This window comes from Triticum aestivum, chromosome 3B, assembly GCF_018294505.1.
Source record: "Triticum aestivum cultivar Chinese Spring chromosome 3B, IWGSC CS RefSeq v2.1, whole genome shotgun sequence".
NCBI lineage: Eukaryota > Viridiplantae > Streptophyta > Magnoliopsida > Poales > Poaceae > Triticum > Triticum aestivum.
In genome coordinates this window covers 381,572,176-381,580,127 of record NC_057801.1, presented here as the reverse complement: position 1 = coordinate 381,580,127, position 7,952 = coordinate 381,572,176, and positions in this window count along the sequence as shown.

Below are 7,952 nucleotides of genomic sequence, written 5' to 3'. Positions count from 1 at the left end.
TTGACTGACGGAGTGTGTATATGCTCCAAGAACACACCACTCGGAATGGCTTCTCTCTTGGAACCTATCTTTGCTAGATCATTAGCTGCTTGATTTTTCGGTCGGGGTATATGATGGAGCTCCAACCCCTCGAACTTCTTTTCCAGCTTCCTCACTGCACTGCAGTATCCAGTCATGGCTGGGCTTCTCACGTCCCACTCCTTCATCACTTGGTTGACCACTAAATCCGAGTCGCCATAGACCATCAGGCGACGGACGCCGAGTGAAATGGCCATGCGCAATCCGTATAAGAGGGCCTCATATTCTGCCTCATTGTTGGAGGAATCAAAGTGAATCTGGAGCACATATCTGAGCTTATCTCCTCTGGGGGAAACCAGGACAACCCCAGCACCGGAACCATTCAACCTCTTAGAGCCATCAAAGAACATGGTCCAATGCTCCGAGTGAACTTCAGTCGGCTGTTGCTGTTCAATCCACTCGGCGAGGAAATCTGCTATTGCCTGGGACTTAATGGCTTTCTTTGCTTCAAACTTGATATCAAGGGGAAGAAGTTCAATCGCCCATTTAGCCACTCGACCAGTTGCATCTCTGTTGTGCAAAATCTCTGATAGTGGAGCGTTGCTGACGACTGTGATGGAATGATCAGAGAAATAATGAGCAACCCTCTTTGTGGTCATGTATATTCCATACACAAGCTTCTGATAATGAGGATATCTCTGCTTGGATGGAGTCAAGACTTCAGACAAATAATACACTGGGCGCTGGACTTTAAGAGCTTTTCCTTCTTCTTCCCGCTCGACCGTAAGCATAGTACTGACGACTTGTCCTGTGGCTGCGATATAGAGCAACAGAGGCTCTTTGCTGATTGGAGCAGCAAGCACCGGCTGGGTGGAGAGCAGAGCTTTTAGCTCGGCAAACGCTGCATCAGCTTCAGGAGTGGCAATGCCTTTTCATCAGTCGGTAAAGAGGCAATGCCTTTTCACCGAGTCGTGAGATGAATCGACTTAATGCAGCCAAGCATCCAGTAAGCTTCTGGACATCGTGCACTCGCACAAGGCGTTTCATTTGGAGAATAGTGCCGATCTTCTCTGGATTAGCGTCGATTCCTCGCTCGGAAACGAGAAAACCGAGTAACTTGCCACCAGGAACTCCAAATGTGCACTTTGATGGATTGAGCTTGATATCATACCTTCTGAGGTTGGCAAATGTTTCGGCGAGGTCAGCGAGCAGGTCGGAACCTTTTCGTGACTTGACGACGATATCATCCATATACGCTTCCACATTCCGACTGATTTGAGTGAGAAGACACTTCTGAATCATTCGCATAAATGTGGCTCCGGCATTCTTGAGACCGAATGGCATGGTGATATAGCAGAAGCACCCGAATGGAGTGATGAAAGCTGTTTTTACCTCGTCGGGTCCGTACAGACGGATGTGGTGGTACCCGGAGTAGGCGTCTAGAAAAGATAGTCTCTCGCATCCAGCGGTCGAGTCAACAATTTGATCTATGCGAGGGAGAGGAAAATGATCTTTCGGGCAGGCCCGGTTGATGTGCTTGAAATCAATGCACATTTGGAGTGATTTGTCCTTCTTAGGAACCATGACGACATTAGCGAGCCACTCGGAGTGGTATATCTCTCGGATAAATCCTGCCGCCATCAGTCGAGCCACTTCCTCACCAATGGCTTTTCTCTTCTGGACGGCGGACCGCCGAAGATGCTCTTTGACTGGTTTTGCAGATGAGTCGACTCTTAGGCGATGCTCAGCCAGTCCCCTGGGAACACCTGGCATGTCAGCGGGCTTCCATGCAAAAATGTCCCAGTTCTCACGGAGGAACTGGATGAGCGCTTCTTCCTATTTCAGGTCGAGTGTTGTGGAGATGTGGGTCGGAGCTGCATCGGGGTCGGTCGGGTGAATGTGAACAGGCTTTGTCTCACCGGACGACTGAAATGCAGATTCTGTGGCGGGTTTCTTGGATCGCAGCAAATCACTCGGATCTGCTGTCAGGACCCCGACTCAATGCCACATCGATCTAGCATGTAACACCTCATATCACTTTGCGGCCTCACGCACGGTATTCCCACGGGTGTCACCTTACCTTAGCCCGGGGCCGTTTGCGCCTTTTGGCACACGTATATGACGGTGTCGCTAGCATCCATATGATAAGGAGCCCGGGCTGACATGGCTAGTCGTAAACCCAAAGTGGCACAGACTTACAGGGACAGGCATTCATGACCCAGCATCGAACGTGTCGGTCATCAGCGAGTGAATCCAGGCTGTAGCACTGGGCTAGCAGGAGTCCGGTGAACCGGGCTGTAGCGGGCTAACAGGACTCCGATATTCATCGCGTGACATTTCCCCGAAGGGACAGACACAGGAACGAAGAAGGACACATGCCGGCCAGCCTAAGTGTTCCGGAGCAGTAGCAAGCTACCATGGCTCGGTGGAAACACTAGGAGACATTTCCCGGTAAGAGAGGCTACTAAAGATAAACAACTAGATGGTCAGATCCCACACATACCAAGCATTTCAATAGCATACACACAATATGCTCGATATGTGCAAATACAACATGGCATCACAACATGACTCTACAACTCAAGTAATTTATTCAATAGGCTCCGAGGAGCGAGATATTACAAACATGGGTCTCATGACCCAACATTCAGAGCATACAAAACAAAGCACAAGCGGAAGCTATCATATCTGAGTACAGACATCTATAAATGAAAAAGGCTGGGAAGCCTGACTATCTACCAAATCCTGTCGAGGCACAAGATCGTAGCTGAGGTAACAAGCTAAACGTCGAAGACCACGCGGAAATACTAGTGAGACTGAAGTCTCTCTGCAAAAACATAAAATAGGCAAACGTGAGTACAAATGTACCCAGCAAGACTTACATCAGAACTATCTATATATGCATCATTATCAACAAAGGGATGGTGGGGTTTAACTGCAGCAAGCCAGCTTTGACTCGGTGGCTATCCTGAACTACGACTGCAAGTAACTCTTTTGAGGTGGCGCACACGAGTCCACATATTCACCATATCAATACACCACTATGGATCCGCTCCCGTCTCCCTACGAGAACGCCATCCATAGCACTCACGCTTATCTTGCGTATTTTAGAGTATCCACTTTCACTTGTCTATGAACTGATATAAGCAACCCAGAAGTCCTTTTCCGTGGACACGGCTATTCGAATAGATGATGTTAACCCTGCAGGGGTGTACTTCTTCACACACGCTCTCACCACTTACTGCCGTTTACACGACATGTACTCGGCAACCTTCAAGCGGAAGCCCAACGTGGGTGTCGGCCACGGCCTGCCTAAACACTCGAGTCTCTAGTCCAGGTTTATCGCCTATTCGGGTTCCATCCATGAGGAGATCCGGCCGGAGTTTCGCTCACAGCCCCAAACGATGTGAACAGGGTTCCGTGACACCAAACGGGCGCCCGGTTTACCCGGCCACGTGCCTACCGCATCACAGCCCACCCCTACGGTCAGCGCTGCGCACGGCCTCCAGCATACTACAAACACCAGAAACTACTTGCAACTCCTGGACAGAGGACAAGGGTGATTAAGAAGCCGAGAGGGTCCATTGGTTTCGGGCCCAATGCGTGGTAGTAGCTGAATCATGGATCACAAACACAGAACTCAGTTCCTGAGGACGGCTGCAATGAGACAACCCACCATGTACTCCTACATGGCCTCTCACCGCTACCTTTACCAAAACGTGTTCACACACTTAGCTCACACACAATAGGACATGTTCACACACCTCTGATTCATCCCCGATGAATCAGACCTGACTCAACTCTAAGCAGTAGCAGGCATGACAAACAAGCAAGAATGAGTAGGCACAACAGGGCTCAAACAACTCCTACTCATGCTAGTGGGTTTCATCTATTTACTGTGGCAATGACAGGTCATGCAAAGGATAAAGGGGTTCAGCTACCGCAGTAAGTAACAGATGAATCGATGTTGTCCTAATGCAGTAAAAGAGAGCAGGAGCGAGAGAGTGGGATTGTATCAGAATGAACAAGGGGGTTTTGCTTGCCTGGCACTTCTGAAGATAACATTGAGTCTTCATTAGTGTCAACGATCACATCGTCGGTACACGTCTATCGAGAGGGGACAATTACCGGCAATACAGAAAAACACGATCAATGCAATGCACAATATGATGCATGCTATGACATGGCAATATGAATGTGTTTTGGGCTAATGCACCTAAAACCAGATTAAATGAAGTTGGTTTGAATCCAAGATTCAAATTCAAACTCCATATGTGATTATACAAATGCCATTTAATTGATTTGTGCTAAACAGCAGCTATAAGTTGTTCTAACATGCATGAAAGTGGTACAGATGGATTCCTTGAATTTTTCTGATAATTTTTCATATATAATTTATCTCATTTGGAGTTACGGTTGAATTTCTATGAATTTTAGAAGTTTTAGGCATTTTCTGGAATTTCCTGAATAATATTAAATCCAGAAATGATCATGGCGTCAGCACCACGTCACGGTGACGTCAGCAGGGTCAACTGGGCGCCCCAGGTCAAACCTGACGTGTGGGGGCCACACGTCAGTGACACAGGAGCTAATCCCGGTCAAACCCAGCGCTAACTGAGGTTTGACCAGGGGTGGGGCCCTGCTGTCAGTGTCACTAGGTGTTGACTAAGTGCGTCATTAGCCCGAATTAATCTACCACGTCACCCTCGCCGGAGTTACGCCGGCGGCAACCAAAACGACGGCGGAGCGTTTCGGAAAAACGCTACGGGGCTCCATTTTGAGCGCGGTTTGTTGCTACGGCTTGCTGGCGTTCTTGCGCATCTACTGGTAGCAGCGACAGCAGTTGGGATGGCCTGAGTCGACGGCGACGAGCACTTCCGCGGCGGCCGGAGTTCGGGCACCCGCGGGTTTGGCGTTTCGGTGCGCGGGAGGGGGAGCTGGTTGGTGTGTTGGGCTCCTGGGGGCTTTATGAGCACGGTGGAGCACTCCGTCGTGGGCATGCGCGGCTATGGCCACGGCTGCGCCATGGCCGGCGGCGAGAAGCTCTCGGCCGCGACGGCATCGGTGTTAGAGGAAGAAATCGGGCCAGGGAAGAGGGGGAAACAGCACAGGAGCTCACAGCGGGTGCAGCGGTGGCCTCGGCGAGCTCGGGGGGGCACCGGAGCGAGCGAAGCATCGAGGGGGATCTCCGGCGGCCGAGGTCGGAAACGGCGGCACTGGCAAGTCTTCAGGGCGTCCGACGTTGCGTAGCTCAGCGAGGAGGTCGAGGACGACGCGGCGGAGCTTATGGAACTGGCGGAGGGGCGAGGGAGGGCTGGTGGCTGCGGCTATAGCGAACGGCGGCGACGGCTGCGCTCGGGGATCACAGGGGAGAGAGGGAAAGAGAGAGCCAGAGGAGGGGAGCGGTCCAGAGGGACGGGATGAGGACGCGGGAGAGTGAGGAAGAGAGGCAGGGAGGTGCGTGGCGTCTCCGGGCGTTGAGGAGGAAGCAGGAGGTGGCCGAGGCCTCTCGGGCGCGCGCCACGCCTCGCCTCTGTCCTTCTGGCGAGGGAGGAAGACAACAGGGGAGGGGGTGGAGATGGGCTGGGCTGGCTGGGCCGGTTGGTGGCGCCAGGTAGGCTGCGGGTAAGTGGCCCAGGTAGGTTTCCTTTCTCTTTCTATTTATTTCTGTTCTGTTTTGTTTTTCTTATTTAGTTGCCACTGAATTCAAATTCAAACAATTTGAAAACAGTGCCAAAACTCCCCTGGATATTTTAAGTCACTTAATGGACTTTTTCACAAATACAAAAAATATCTCAGGTCATTTGAAAATATATTCATCATATATTATGAATATAATTCCAAATTCAAATAGAATATGATTTAAATTCAATGCTCAAAATATTCCTCAAAAATGTTCATTATTTTTTGTTTGGTGTAAAACCCTGGCCAAAATATAACCAACATTAGTTAAGGCCATTTTGGAATCATTGAATGCATTTTCCAGGGTTCTTTTGCCCTGCTTTTATTTAGGGTTTTGAGGCTTCCAACAATCCTCAACTCATGTTTCAGAAATTTAAATATGATGCCTGGATGAAGATGCAACTATTTACAAACAATATTCTGGTTTTGAGGCTTCCAACAATCCTCAACTCATGTTTCAGAAATTTAAATATGATGCCTGGATGAAGATGCAACTATTTACAAACAATATTCTAGGGCTGTGACAACTCACCCCCACTAAACAAAAATCTCGTCCCGAGATTCAAGCGTAGGGTAGGGTGAAGGGGGAACGCGAACTAGCACAATCTTCACGATCTAGGTTGCACTTCAATTGAACGTTGATTCAATCACCATCATTGTCTTGAAGTCTTGCTCTGCGAAATCCTGTCAACATGACATGGAGGGAAGATGGAGACTCTAGAAGGGTCGATCTTCTCGAAGATCGAACAACTCACGGAATGAGACATAGGACCATCTCTCGGGTTGAGACACGAGATACACATCAAGAGGGGTGGAAAGAAACGGATGACGAAGGTTCACTAGGTAGACAACAATTTCACGCTTAAGAAGGTGGTAATCGATTGTCAACGTAGCGAGGAGTTGAGTTGCCATGATACCATAATGATGCACCTCAGGGAGGGTGACTCGAAGATATATCCCCTTAAGTGGCAAAAAGAATTACCTTTGATTCAGGAATCATTGGAACTCTTTAAACCAGCCTAGGGCAATTCTCGAGCGATCGTTTGGAGGGGGGGTCGGTAGAATGGCATACTCGGACTTGGATGATGTGGATTACCTTGTTGAAGACAGCGCAATGGAGAAATTTGCTTGTCACCGGAAATGGAGGAGACCCATGGTAGAATGGCACATTGGCGGTGCAAGCTGGGAACAAAATGCAAATGCTGGGAATGATTCTGGTAACTGGGGAAGAGCCCAACAATAGGGAGTGAATTCACTGTTTGAAGAGGTCATAGCATTGCCGAGGAAACTGAGAGTAATCCCAGTTAGAGCCGATGATAACACGTAACGCTTGTGCGTGCTCTCAAGAACTTGAGCATTTCCACAATCATCAAGGTTTTATCAACATCCGTGTCAAGGGTGCCGACAGCACAACATACTACCATGATGAATAGCGATGGACGATGCACATGCAAAGGAGGATAACACTTTCTCAGATTTCACCTTAGCGAGGCCAAGGGAACGAAATCTGGATGATCGACCGAGAGACATTTAGCACTCCGCTTCTAATGTTCTCCTTGATGTGCTAGTGTAACCCATTCATAGATATGGTTTGATATCTAGAACATCAAGTAAAAAGGTCGGACTTCGGAACACAGAAATCCATAGGGGCAACTAGGGAGTAAATCCTACGAAATCCCTATGGGGAGGTGGCCAACTTCATCAATCAAGATATTATAATAACAGGTCTTCCGGCTGGGTGTGTTGGCCACGCCATCCACTTTACCGGTTATCGCGCGACCAATATTATAATTCTTGGGAAATATTCCAACCATCATATCTGCCTGAGATTCAGATCTGGTTGGTGTCAGGATATTCCAGACTCATCGAGTCTAGGAAAAAAAACGGAAATATGCAACACAAATCGACGAGATGACGTTGCGGGATTCTCGGGAGATGAACTACGATAGCAAGCTCCAAAACATGAGCTGGTTCTGCTACAAACATGTGAACACGTTGTCCCAGACAAGCATGCCCACATGGTAGTCTTACAATAAAACACTACCGAGTTCTGGTTGGGAGCCATCATCGAGGATATCGAAGTTCTTTCATAAGTCCGGATTAGCTCTTATGAAGATACTCCTTCTCCTTGAACAAATCAGTCAGTGGCTTGGTGTGATAGGATACACATATGGAATGAAGGTTGCAAGTCTCCAGACCACAGAATACTTCGCACGTGTGCATGACTGACTTGCGATGATTCCAGAGGAAGC